A 10,653-nucleotide genomic window follows, 5' to 3' on the forward strand; every position below is an offset into this window, starting at 1 on the left:
ATGACAATGAAGTAATTGCCAGGATTTCTTCCTATGCCATTTTGTATCTGCGGGACCTGAAATCGGTTCTACCCCCACATTTGTTGAGTGACACAAGCAGTATAGCAATGTCTTGGCTAACTGATAAGTACGAAATGCTATAAAACATTATAAAAGTTGTTTTATCCTTAGATTTTATGTTAATATGTGATATCACCCCACATATGTTTATTTAAAAAAAAAAAAAAAACTTTTTTAAGGCTGTCAAAAAAAAACAAAAAACCTTTGTCAAGGCTGTCCCCATCGCTCAAATTGCGGAAGAGACTAAGGATGTAAGTTATTCACCCTACACCTATGACTTACCTGTGCAATTTATAGGTTATATAAAGACTAAAACCTGTGATTTTGCCTTTCAGGTCATGGCCTTGAACACAGACACATTCATTCTATAGCACAGAGATTGGCAGAGAAAAGCAACTGTATTAGATGTGCACTTGAAAGTTCTCGAGGTATTTACAAAATACATTTTTAAACACTTTTTTTCAGCATAAGCATTAAGACTAATAGTTTGAAATAATATTGGCATAACTATCTTTGAAGTGTCCTGTTTGCTTCATTTCAGAATGATTCAGAGATCCAGAAAATACTTTTGCCAAGAATTGTTGGATCTGGAGATAACCCAGAGAGGGGATGCAACTTCATTCTTTGGGTAACATCAAATGATATACTAATAAACTATTACCATTTGTTTTTTTTTTTGTTTTTTTTTTTTTTTGTTTTTTTTGTGCTTTAGGCTGCTTAAAACTAGGCCATTATATTATAATGCAGTAGACACTGCTTTTTCATGTATAAAAGATAAGTTATTTTTACTTTACAGGTTTTTGACATGACAAAGCACATCAGAGTTTATGATAACACCAATCAATATCTGACAATACACAACCGTGACATGGAAATTCTGAAGACTTTCTTATTTTTACACACTGTTTCATATAATTACAAATTGTGCCCAATACATTATGATTTTTAAACAAATCATTGCATAATAAGTTATTATAATAAAATTGTAATACAATTAAAATATTAAATTATTTACATTATATACTAAAGTACTGTTTTTTTTCCAGAGATGCTTTTAGAAATATTGCATCCTTGGACAATTGGACTGTGTCTAGTCCACAGCAATGGCAGAGAGACGATGGAAGGAACTGTGGTGTTTTCGTATGCACAGTGAGTTATGTATTATGTTAATGTTGTTAATATGTATTCTCTAATATAATACATGTTTGATGAATATAACTGATTCTGTTAAATAATTTTATTGAGTAGATGGCAGAGATGGAAGCTAAAAGTATTAAAATGTGCCACGAAATTCTGCACACTGAACAGATGGGATACCTTCATCTTTACCATGCCTCATGCATGGTGAAACATCTGCAACCAGAGGTAACCCTTGACAATTAAAAGGTAAAAGGTTTACAGTTTACAGAGTATGCAAAGCTCAACGTGAAAGTTTATCCTAGGACTTTCCACCCAAAGTCAAAATAGTCCAGACCAGCTGTATGGCCCATGTAGGAGTTTGCATTTATCAAAAATATTGATCAAAGTATGTGATAACTATTTAATTTCCTTATGAACTACAATTTAATAAAAGCAGTTACACTCATTGTTATCATTTATCTGTATGCAGAGTAATGCACCCACGAATCCAGTCAGTGGACTGGATTCAATATGACCTCTGCAAAAAATGCCTGCATTCTGACTGCGCATGTATCAGCCTTGAAACGATCACAGAGGAAACATCATTCAGATGTGGATGTGACACTAACCATGTGCATACCTTTGAGAAGTACGTTATACTTTAAATTATATATTTTTTTATTAAAAAGTACAATATATGTTTAATACTACTTTGATTTGACAGAACATTGGCACTACTGAAGAAGGGCTGGTTGGTTGACATTGTAATACAGGATCAAGAAGTCTTGGTAAATATTACAAATTACTAAGCAAACCATTTTACTACTAATATCCTAGCTATCATTTTTAGCATTGTTATTTACAAAGAGGTAGTCTCTCACTGACTTTTTACTTTTGTAATGTTTTTCATGTGTTCACATATTGTATAACAATATAATCTGTTATAGCTAGAAAAGTTTACATGTCTTACATTTGTCTGATTTTGGTTACAATTCAGTTAAAAAGTACAATATATGTTTAATACTACTTTGATTTTACAAGGATGTTTTTATTTAAACATCCCACATTTTCTCCAAAGCTGAGGATGAAACTTAGCAAAAAGTTTTGTTTTTTTTTGAGGAAGAACAGTTATTTCATACTGTTTGCCTTGTTTAACAATTTATATATTTAAAATAAGTTTATGTTATACCTTAAGAACACAAGACTGTACAGATGCATAAGAAAGTATATATCAGACGTTATTTTAACATCTCATATTTCATTGGAATGTATACTGTCAATGTAGATTTTCCACTGAAAAGTTAGAGAATTATGAATGTAATTACGAATGCTATTATGTACAAATTTAACAAATGTTTTGCTACAGACAGAGAGGATAATTGAAAGAATATACAAGGTAACACAGCTGCCTAGGGTTTCCCTGGACAACACAACTTACGTTCTATGAGGTATATATACAGACACTTTGATACAGTACCTGGGACAATATCATTAAATGCACTGTACATATATCTTTCATAATTGTATCTTCTTTTTTTAAAGCTAACACTGTTAATGCTGCAAAAGACTGAGGGCTTTCATAGGTTCCAGGCAGAAATGGCTTTACAGTCAAACATTGCTTTGGAGTAAGTCTCTTTTACTGTTGTTTTTTCATTAATCCTTAAAACATGTCTGAAAAGCTTATATCCGTATCTTATTTCTCTTTTAAAGGGTCAAATGTTCAAATCCACCATGGTTTTGATGGCACTACATCAGTAGGAGTGTAATCCTGTATGAAGAGGGTGGTCCGCTGAACAACTGTACTTTAGGCCCAAAGTTTCACATTTCTCCTAGTAGTAAGATCAATAATATCACTGACATTGAATACTGTATGTAAACATTGTTATTGAAATACTGATTTAGATACAGTACCGGTCAAAATTTTGGACACATTACTAGGCCTACTAGTCTCTTATCATCAAGACTGCTTAAAGCCAATTTGATCAAAAATACAGAAAGCACAGTAATATTGTGTAATATTACAATTAAAAATAATAGTTTTCTAAATTAATATACTTTAAAATATAATTGTTTCCATGATTAAAGCTGAATTTTCACCAACCATTACTCCAGTCTTCACATGATCCTTCAGAAATCATTCTATGATGATTTGCTGCTATTATCAGTATTGGAAACAGTTGTGCTGCTTAATATTATTATTTGTTTTGTGTGATACTTTTTCAGGATTCAATGATCAATAAAAAGTTAAAAAGAACAGCATTTATTCAAAATATAAATCTTTTCTAACAATGTAAGTGTTAACGGTCACTTTTCCAAAATTTAACACATCTTTGCTGAATAAAGGTATTACTTTCTTTCAAAAAAAATAAAGGAAACATTACTGACCCCAACTTTTGAACGGTAGTGTATACTGTTACAAAATAGTTCTGTTTTAAATAAATGCTGTAATTTTTGACTTTTTATTCATTAAACGAATCCTGAAAAATGTATCACAGGTTATAAAACAAATATTAAGCAGCACAACATTTTTCAGCATTGATAATAAATCAGCATATTGATTTCTGAAGGATCATGTGACACTGAAGACTGGAGTAATGATGCTGAAAATTCGGCTATGATCACTGGAATAAATTACACTTTAAAGTATATTATGTATTTGTGTGTGTGTGTGTATGTGTGTGTATATATATATATATATATATATATATATATATATATATATATATATGTGTGTGTGTGTTAACGTGAGACTCTTATAAGAAAAAAAAAATATCGCCGTTAATCTATTCTCAAAGTTGGGTTGGGAGCTGGGTCTATACTACGCAAGCTATTGTGGCAGGTAGAGATCGGTAAGTTCATCATTAGGCATTAGTTTATTCATTGGTTGGGGCCGATAGAGGGGGTTGGATTATGTGTATATAAACAACATGCGTGTGTGACTTAGATGAGCGTCACTTCATTCAGGTAACGTTATGCGTTTTAATGGCTGTAATGGTGTGTGGATTTGCTTGCGTTTCGTTAGTAATTCATGCTTTTATTGTAGTCAATATAATGCTGTGTATGAGCGGATGACGACTGTATATGCTGAGTTATTTTCCTTGTGTATCCTGAGCTCCACCGGCTGAGTGATTAAACCGAAACTATACTTCGCATTGCATCTATGGAGTATTATCTTCACTTCTACTGACTCCCGGGTCCCTGTGCCTGTTATCTGGTAGGTCTAATTCATGTGGGTTTTATTACGTAAATGTTTTATGGTGACTGGTTAACATGACTAGTTTTCCCCTATGTTGTAGAGTGATAGGGGCACGCAGTGACGTCACCGCTGTCTTGTTCCTGGTTGAACATTCATGAATTTCGTGTTAATACGGTTGTGAATCCGTTGAGTGTGGGAGTGCTTTTTTTTTGCATTCATATGGTCCAGTTGTGTTTTGATTTAATTTGGTTAATTCTGTTATTGTGTGTTTGGCAGGCATTAAGTGTCAGCTGTGTTGCCTGCCTAAATCTTGTGTTAATTATTTTTGTTGTGTTTGAGTGTGTGTGTGTGTGTGTGTGTGTGTGCTATTCTGTTTTACAGGAGCTGCAGACCTTTTATGGAGAGCAGGGCTGAAGTCTTTCTTTAGGTGGTGATGGTTGTTTCCTCACAGAGTGCTGTGATTTGCCGTGTGCACTGGGGCTTTTGGATTGGTGTGAGTGTGCAGTGTACTTAGAGTAAAGGCCTGTACGGCCGGTCATGTAGCCCAGGCTGCAGCTCCTCATTGTTGTCCTTTCTGGACCTTTTGTGTAATTGTGGTCCCAGTCTCTTTTCAGTGAATGTGTTTTAAATTTCTGTTGTTATTGAATTCAAAATAAATTGTTTTATTTTTATACCAGTTACCTCTGTCTCCATTGTCTATTTTGCCACAGAGTGGGGGACCTGTGTATAGTATCTTTAATAAATTCCTTGGGTGAGATTCCCAGGGTGGCTTAGTCAGGCATTGTTAACCCTTTGGGTCCTTAATTCGATTTAAGTTCACTTAAGTCATACCTTCCCTCTGCCATCTGGCCACAAACTGGCGTAGTCGGCAGGGTCCTGCTTCTGTGGTTTTTCTTGTGTTGTGGAGACATTGGTATTGGTTTTGGGTTTAATGTGTGTATTTGTTTTTGTAAAGTGTATGTAGGAACAAGACAGCGGTGTATGTTCAACTGTTCTCTTCAATCTTATTTTTGCAGGTAATTTAACTGTTTGTTTACTGTTCAAGATGGAGGGAGAATTGCAGGAGCTACGGGACCTGGTGACTCAGTTGAGAGTGGAGAATGAGAGGTTGAGGCAGGAACAGCCTTCAGTAAGTTCCCTAGTGAGTAATACTACACATGGTAATGATGCGGCAGCAGCTAGGCCTATTTTGCCAGGTGCTGGTGCTGCATCAGCGGATAGGTTTGTTTTTGTCCCTAGAGACCGGAAATGTCCAAAATTTAGTGGGAACGTCAGGTATAGGTATTGATGAATGGGTCGAAGAGGCACAGGCTTGTATCCGGGCCCGTTGCTTGTCTACGGCTGACCAGGCGTTCTTTTTGTTCGATCACTTGGAGGGTGAGGCTCGGGAGGAAATTAGGCATCGTCCTGATGCCGATAGAAGTAATCCAACTCTCATAGTCGAGGCCCTACGTGAATTGTATGGCTGCTCATTGTCATATGTGGCTTTGCAAGAGGCCTTTTTCTCACGGAGGTAGCGGGAGGGGGAGACCCTTTTGGAGTTCTCCCTTGCCCTGATGGGCCTCCAGGAGAAAGTTAAGCAGCAGTCATCCTCTGCCATGCCAAATGCGGAAATATTGTTGCGTGACCAATTTGTTGAATTTGTGTTAGATCCGGCATTGCGTCGTGAACTTAAACAATTGGTGCGCCGGCAGCCATTATGCACCTTCTTGGATGTCCGGGGCGAGGCGATACGTTGCGAACGGGAAGGGACGCCCGGGGGAACGAGACCTAGGAGTCAGTCACTTCCGGTAGCATATGGGTTTCAGTGTGGGGTACAAGGGGAGCCACAGGCTGAAAGCAGTAGTTCACGGTTAGAATTTGCAGAATTGCGAGAGATGTTAAAGTTGCAGCAAGAGCAAATAGGTCAGCTTACACAAGGGCTTGCCCGATTACAGAGCTTTCAGTCCCGAAATACCTCTCCTCGCCGTGGTCCAGTAATATGTCGGCGGTGCCAACGTGAAGGTCATTTTGCTAGGGACTGCGATGGACAGCGTGCTCCCCCTCGGTCGAGGCCTCCTTCCAGGTTTGTGTCTACAACCCGGGAAGAACCAGTTCATTCTGTACAGCGGTCGGAAAACTAGTACCCACCGAACTGCAGAGTCACTGTTCGGTTGGGGAGTTTGATGGCTCTATTTTAAATCCCATTACTTCCGTGCCTCAGTTAGTTTCGTCTTGCCCTCATCTCGTTGCCCTTTTTGGTGGCGTTTCGATCTCTTGTTTGGTGGACACTGGATCGATGGTGTCCACCATAACCGAGAGTTGTTTCCGTGAGTACAGCGAACAGTGGGGACAGGGAGGGATGCAGACATGTCACTGGTTACAGCTTCGTGACGCTAATGGCCTTGCGATACCATACGTCGGGTATATCGAGTTGGATGTGGAGCTGTGCGGCAGGCGGGTGCCAAAGTGCGGGGTCCTGGTGGTCAGGGATCCTCCAGGTGGGGCCGTGCACTAGAGTCCCGGGGCGTTTTTAAGGGATGAATATTCTACGGCGCTGTTACCAGGAGCTCTTTGGGCAGCATGGCCCCGCCTTATTCAGCCTGCCGTCGGTGTCACAAGCCCCAAGCATTATGGTTCAGGCCCTTCAGCATTGTCAGCAAGCTAGTACCCAGCCCAGTGAGAGTAGTGTGGGCAAGGTTAGAGTGCGTGGCCGTCGCGCATGTCGTATTCCTGGTGGTACTATAAAGTTAGTGGCCGCAACATGTTCCAGGCAGTTTGCAGATACCACTGTGCTTTTCGAACCCTTGGAGGGGGGTTTGCCTTCTGGATTGTTGGCCTCTCCTGCATTGATAAAAGTCATCCATGGTACGGTTTATGTACCTGTAGTGAATGTAGGGATGTTGGATGTGTTGCTTTACCCTCATAGCATTTTAGGTAGTCTGAATAGTGTCTTAGTGGTCAGCTTGCCCACTGAGGTGGTAGAGGTACAGTCTGTTGCTGCCACTGACGCCCAGGGCTCCCAGGTGCTCTGCGCTAGTGGCCAGGGCTCTCAGGTAAGTGCTGTATTGGATCAGATTGAAGCCATTGACTTATCTATGCTGAGGAGTGATGAAGTCAGTCAGGTTAAGGCACTGCTTCGGAACTATCATACAGTGTTTTCTGCACACGAGGGTGATCTGGGGTGTACCAATTTGATTACCCATGAGATCCCCCTGGTTGACGATATCCCAGTTAGACAGCGTTATCGAAGAATACCCCCCTCAGAGTATGAGGTCGTTAAAGCCCATATTAATCAGTTGCTTGAGGCGCAGGTGATCAAGGAGAGCAGTAGCCCTTATGCCTCGCCAATAGTCTTGGTGAAGAAAAAGGACGGTGGTCTGCGCATGTGTGTAGACTACCGTCAGTTGAATTCAAAGACTCGCAAGGATGCGTTTCCTTTACCACGCATCGAGGAATCTTTGGATTCCGTAACTGGGGCCCGCTGGTTTTCCACCATGGATTTAGCCAGCGGGTACAATCAAGTCCCGATGGCTGTGAGAGATCAACCCAAGACTGCTTTTTGTACCCCCTTCGGGTTATTTGAGTACAACCGTATGCGCTTTGGGTTTTGTAATGCCCCTAGCACCTTTCAGCAGCTGATGCAACGATTATTTGGTGATCAGCAAGGGCAATCTCTGTTGTTATATCTTGATGATATTGTTGTGTTCTCGTCATCTGTGGCCCAACATCTCATGCGGTTGGAAGTTGTCTTGAGTCGATTAGAGCGGGAGGGGTTAAAGGCTAGGTTGGAGAAATGCTCATTTTTTTAGAAAGCGGTAAAATACCTTGGGCATGTGATCTCCTCTGAGGGGGTGTCCACAGACCCCAGTAAAGTGGAGGTAGTGTCACAGTGGCGTCAACCAGAGACTGTTGGGGAGTTGCGTTCCTTTCTGGGGTTCGCAAGTTACTACCGTCGATTTGTCGAGGGCTTTGCAAAATTTGCAGCTCCATTACATCGGTTAGTGGCTGAATTTGCAGAGGTAAGGCCCAAGAAGCGAGCTTCTCAGGATTTCAGGGCAGCATGGACCGACCAGTGCCAACGGAGTTTTGAGGGGCTGAAAAGTAAACTTACATCAGCACCCGTTTTGGCATATGCAGACTTCTCCCAGCCTTTTATCCTGGAAGTGGATGCCAGTCATGCAGGACTGGGGGCAGTCCTTTCCCAGGAGCAGGGAGGTCAGGTGCGGCCCATTGCATATGCCAGCCGCAGTCTTCGGCCCACTGAGCGCAATATGTCAAATTACAGCTCAATGAAATTGGAGTTTCTTGCGCTCAAGTGGGCCATGACTGAGAAATTTAGGGAATACCTATTAGGGCAGAAATGTGTTGTGTTTACAGACAACAACCCCCTAAGTCATTTGGCGTCAGCTAAACTTGGCGCTACAGAACAGCGCTGGGCTGCACAACTGGCCTCCTTTGATTTTGAGATCAGGTATAGGTCAGGGAGAAGTAATAAGAATGCAGATGCCCTCTCACGACAGAACCCACCATGCTCCCTTAATTGGGGTTTGGGTATTGAGACCTTGGGTACTAGTGTGCCTGTGGAGGTACATCAGGCCTTGGAAGATAGGGTGGTTCTTCCAGTTACTCAGGCTGTTATGATGTCTTTTCCTAGTTACTCAGGTGAGGAGATGCGGTCATTACAGAGGGCTGACCCTGTGTTTAGTGAAGTCCTGGGGTTGTGGGAGAGTAAGAGGTTCCCTAGTGGGGAAGAGCGCCGACTGCTGTCAAAGCCAGCCTTAGCCCTCCTTCGTCAGTGGGATAGGTTAGTGGAACAGCAGGAGGGGGTAGTCTATCGTAGAGTTCTCCGTCCTAACGGTGGGGAGGAGTTCCTGCAGGTATTGCTACCTACTGCACTGCGTATAGAGGTGCTGACCTCGCTGCATCAAGATCATGGGCATCAAGGAATTGAGCGCACCACGGAGTTAGTCAGGCAGCGCTGTTATTGGCCTAGTTTGGCTTTGGAGGTAGCTCAGTGGTGTAGGGAGTGTGAGTGATGCCAAGTGGCCAAGGACATTCAGCCCGCTGCCCGGAGCTTCATGGGTCATTTGCTGGCATCCCGGCCTAACGAGATTTTGGCAATTGATTTCACGGTCCTCGAGCCATCTCGGACAGGGATAGAAAATGTATTAGTGATGACCGACGTCTTCACCAAATACAGTATGGCTGTCCCTACTCGGGACCAGAGGGCCGAGACCGTTGTTGGAGTGTTGGTGGTGGAGTGGTTTTACAAGTTCGGGGTTCCTGGTCGGATTCATTCCGACCAGGGCCGCAATTTTGAGTCTTGTCTGATGCAACAGCTGTGTGCCTTGTATAACATTCAAAGGTCTTGTACTACACCTTATCACCCAGCGGGAAATGGTCAATGCGAGAGGTTTAATCGTACGTTACATAATCTTTTGCGTACCCTCCCAGTGTCAAAGAAACGAGATTGGGTGTCTTGTCTCCCACAGTTGTTGTTTTGTTATAATTCCACTCCCCACCAGTCCACCGGTGAGACGCCCCATTTCCTGATGTTTGGGCAGGAACCCCGGCTCCCTGTGGATTTCCTTCTTGGTAGGGTCCAGGAGGCGGTACCAGGTACTGTACATGATTGGGTGGTGGAACACCAAGCCCGACTTCAGGTTGCTTTTGCGGGGGCTCGTGAACGGTTAAGGCAGGCCGCGGACCGCCGTAAGGCCAACTATGATCAAGGTGTTCATGATGTCCCGTTAAAGGAAGGCCAGCTGGTGTACCTCCGAGATTATGGTAAGAGGGGTCGTCAGAAGATTCAGGATTTATGGAGCTCGGTTGTACATCGGGTAGTGAGAGCTCCCAAGGCGGGCGGCGCTGTCTATTCAGTAGCACCACTGGGAGAGCCAGATAGAGTGAAACATGTTTATCGGTCGTCATTAAAGGCATGTATTCGGAGGGAGTCATTGGTATTTGAGGGTAATCAGACCCATCAAAGTTCTGAAGTTAACCCTCCATTGGAACAAGTGAGTGTGCCGGAGGATGAGTCTGAACCAGAGTGGTTGTTGGTTATTCCAGGGGGACACCAGGTACCGGGAGTATCACATCCTGTTGAACTAGATTGTGTAGAATCATCCTCCACAGGTTCTGTAGCGCCATCAGGAGTTGTGCCAACATCCTCCCTTGCGCCTAATTTAGGGGTAAGACAAGCTAGTGAGTTATCTTCAGATTTGTTGGCAAACGTTCCATCCGTTAGGGATGAGAATGGGGCTCGACGGTCGCGACGAACCACCGCTGGTCACCAC

Source organism: Cyprinus carpio, chromosome A15, assembly GCF_018340385.1.
Source record: "Cyprinus carpio isolate SPL01 chromosome A15, ASM1834038v1, whole genome shotgun sequence".
In the NCBI taxonomy this organism is placed as follows: Eukaryota; Metazoa; Chordata; class Actinopteri; order Cypriniformes; family Cyprinidae; genus Cyprinus; species Cyprinus carpio.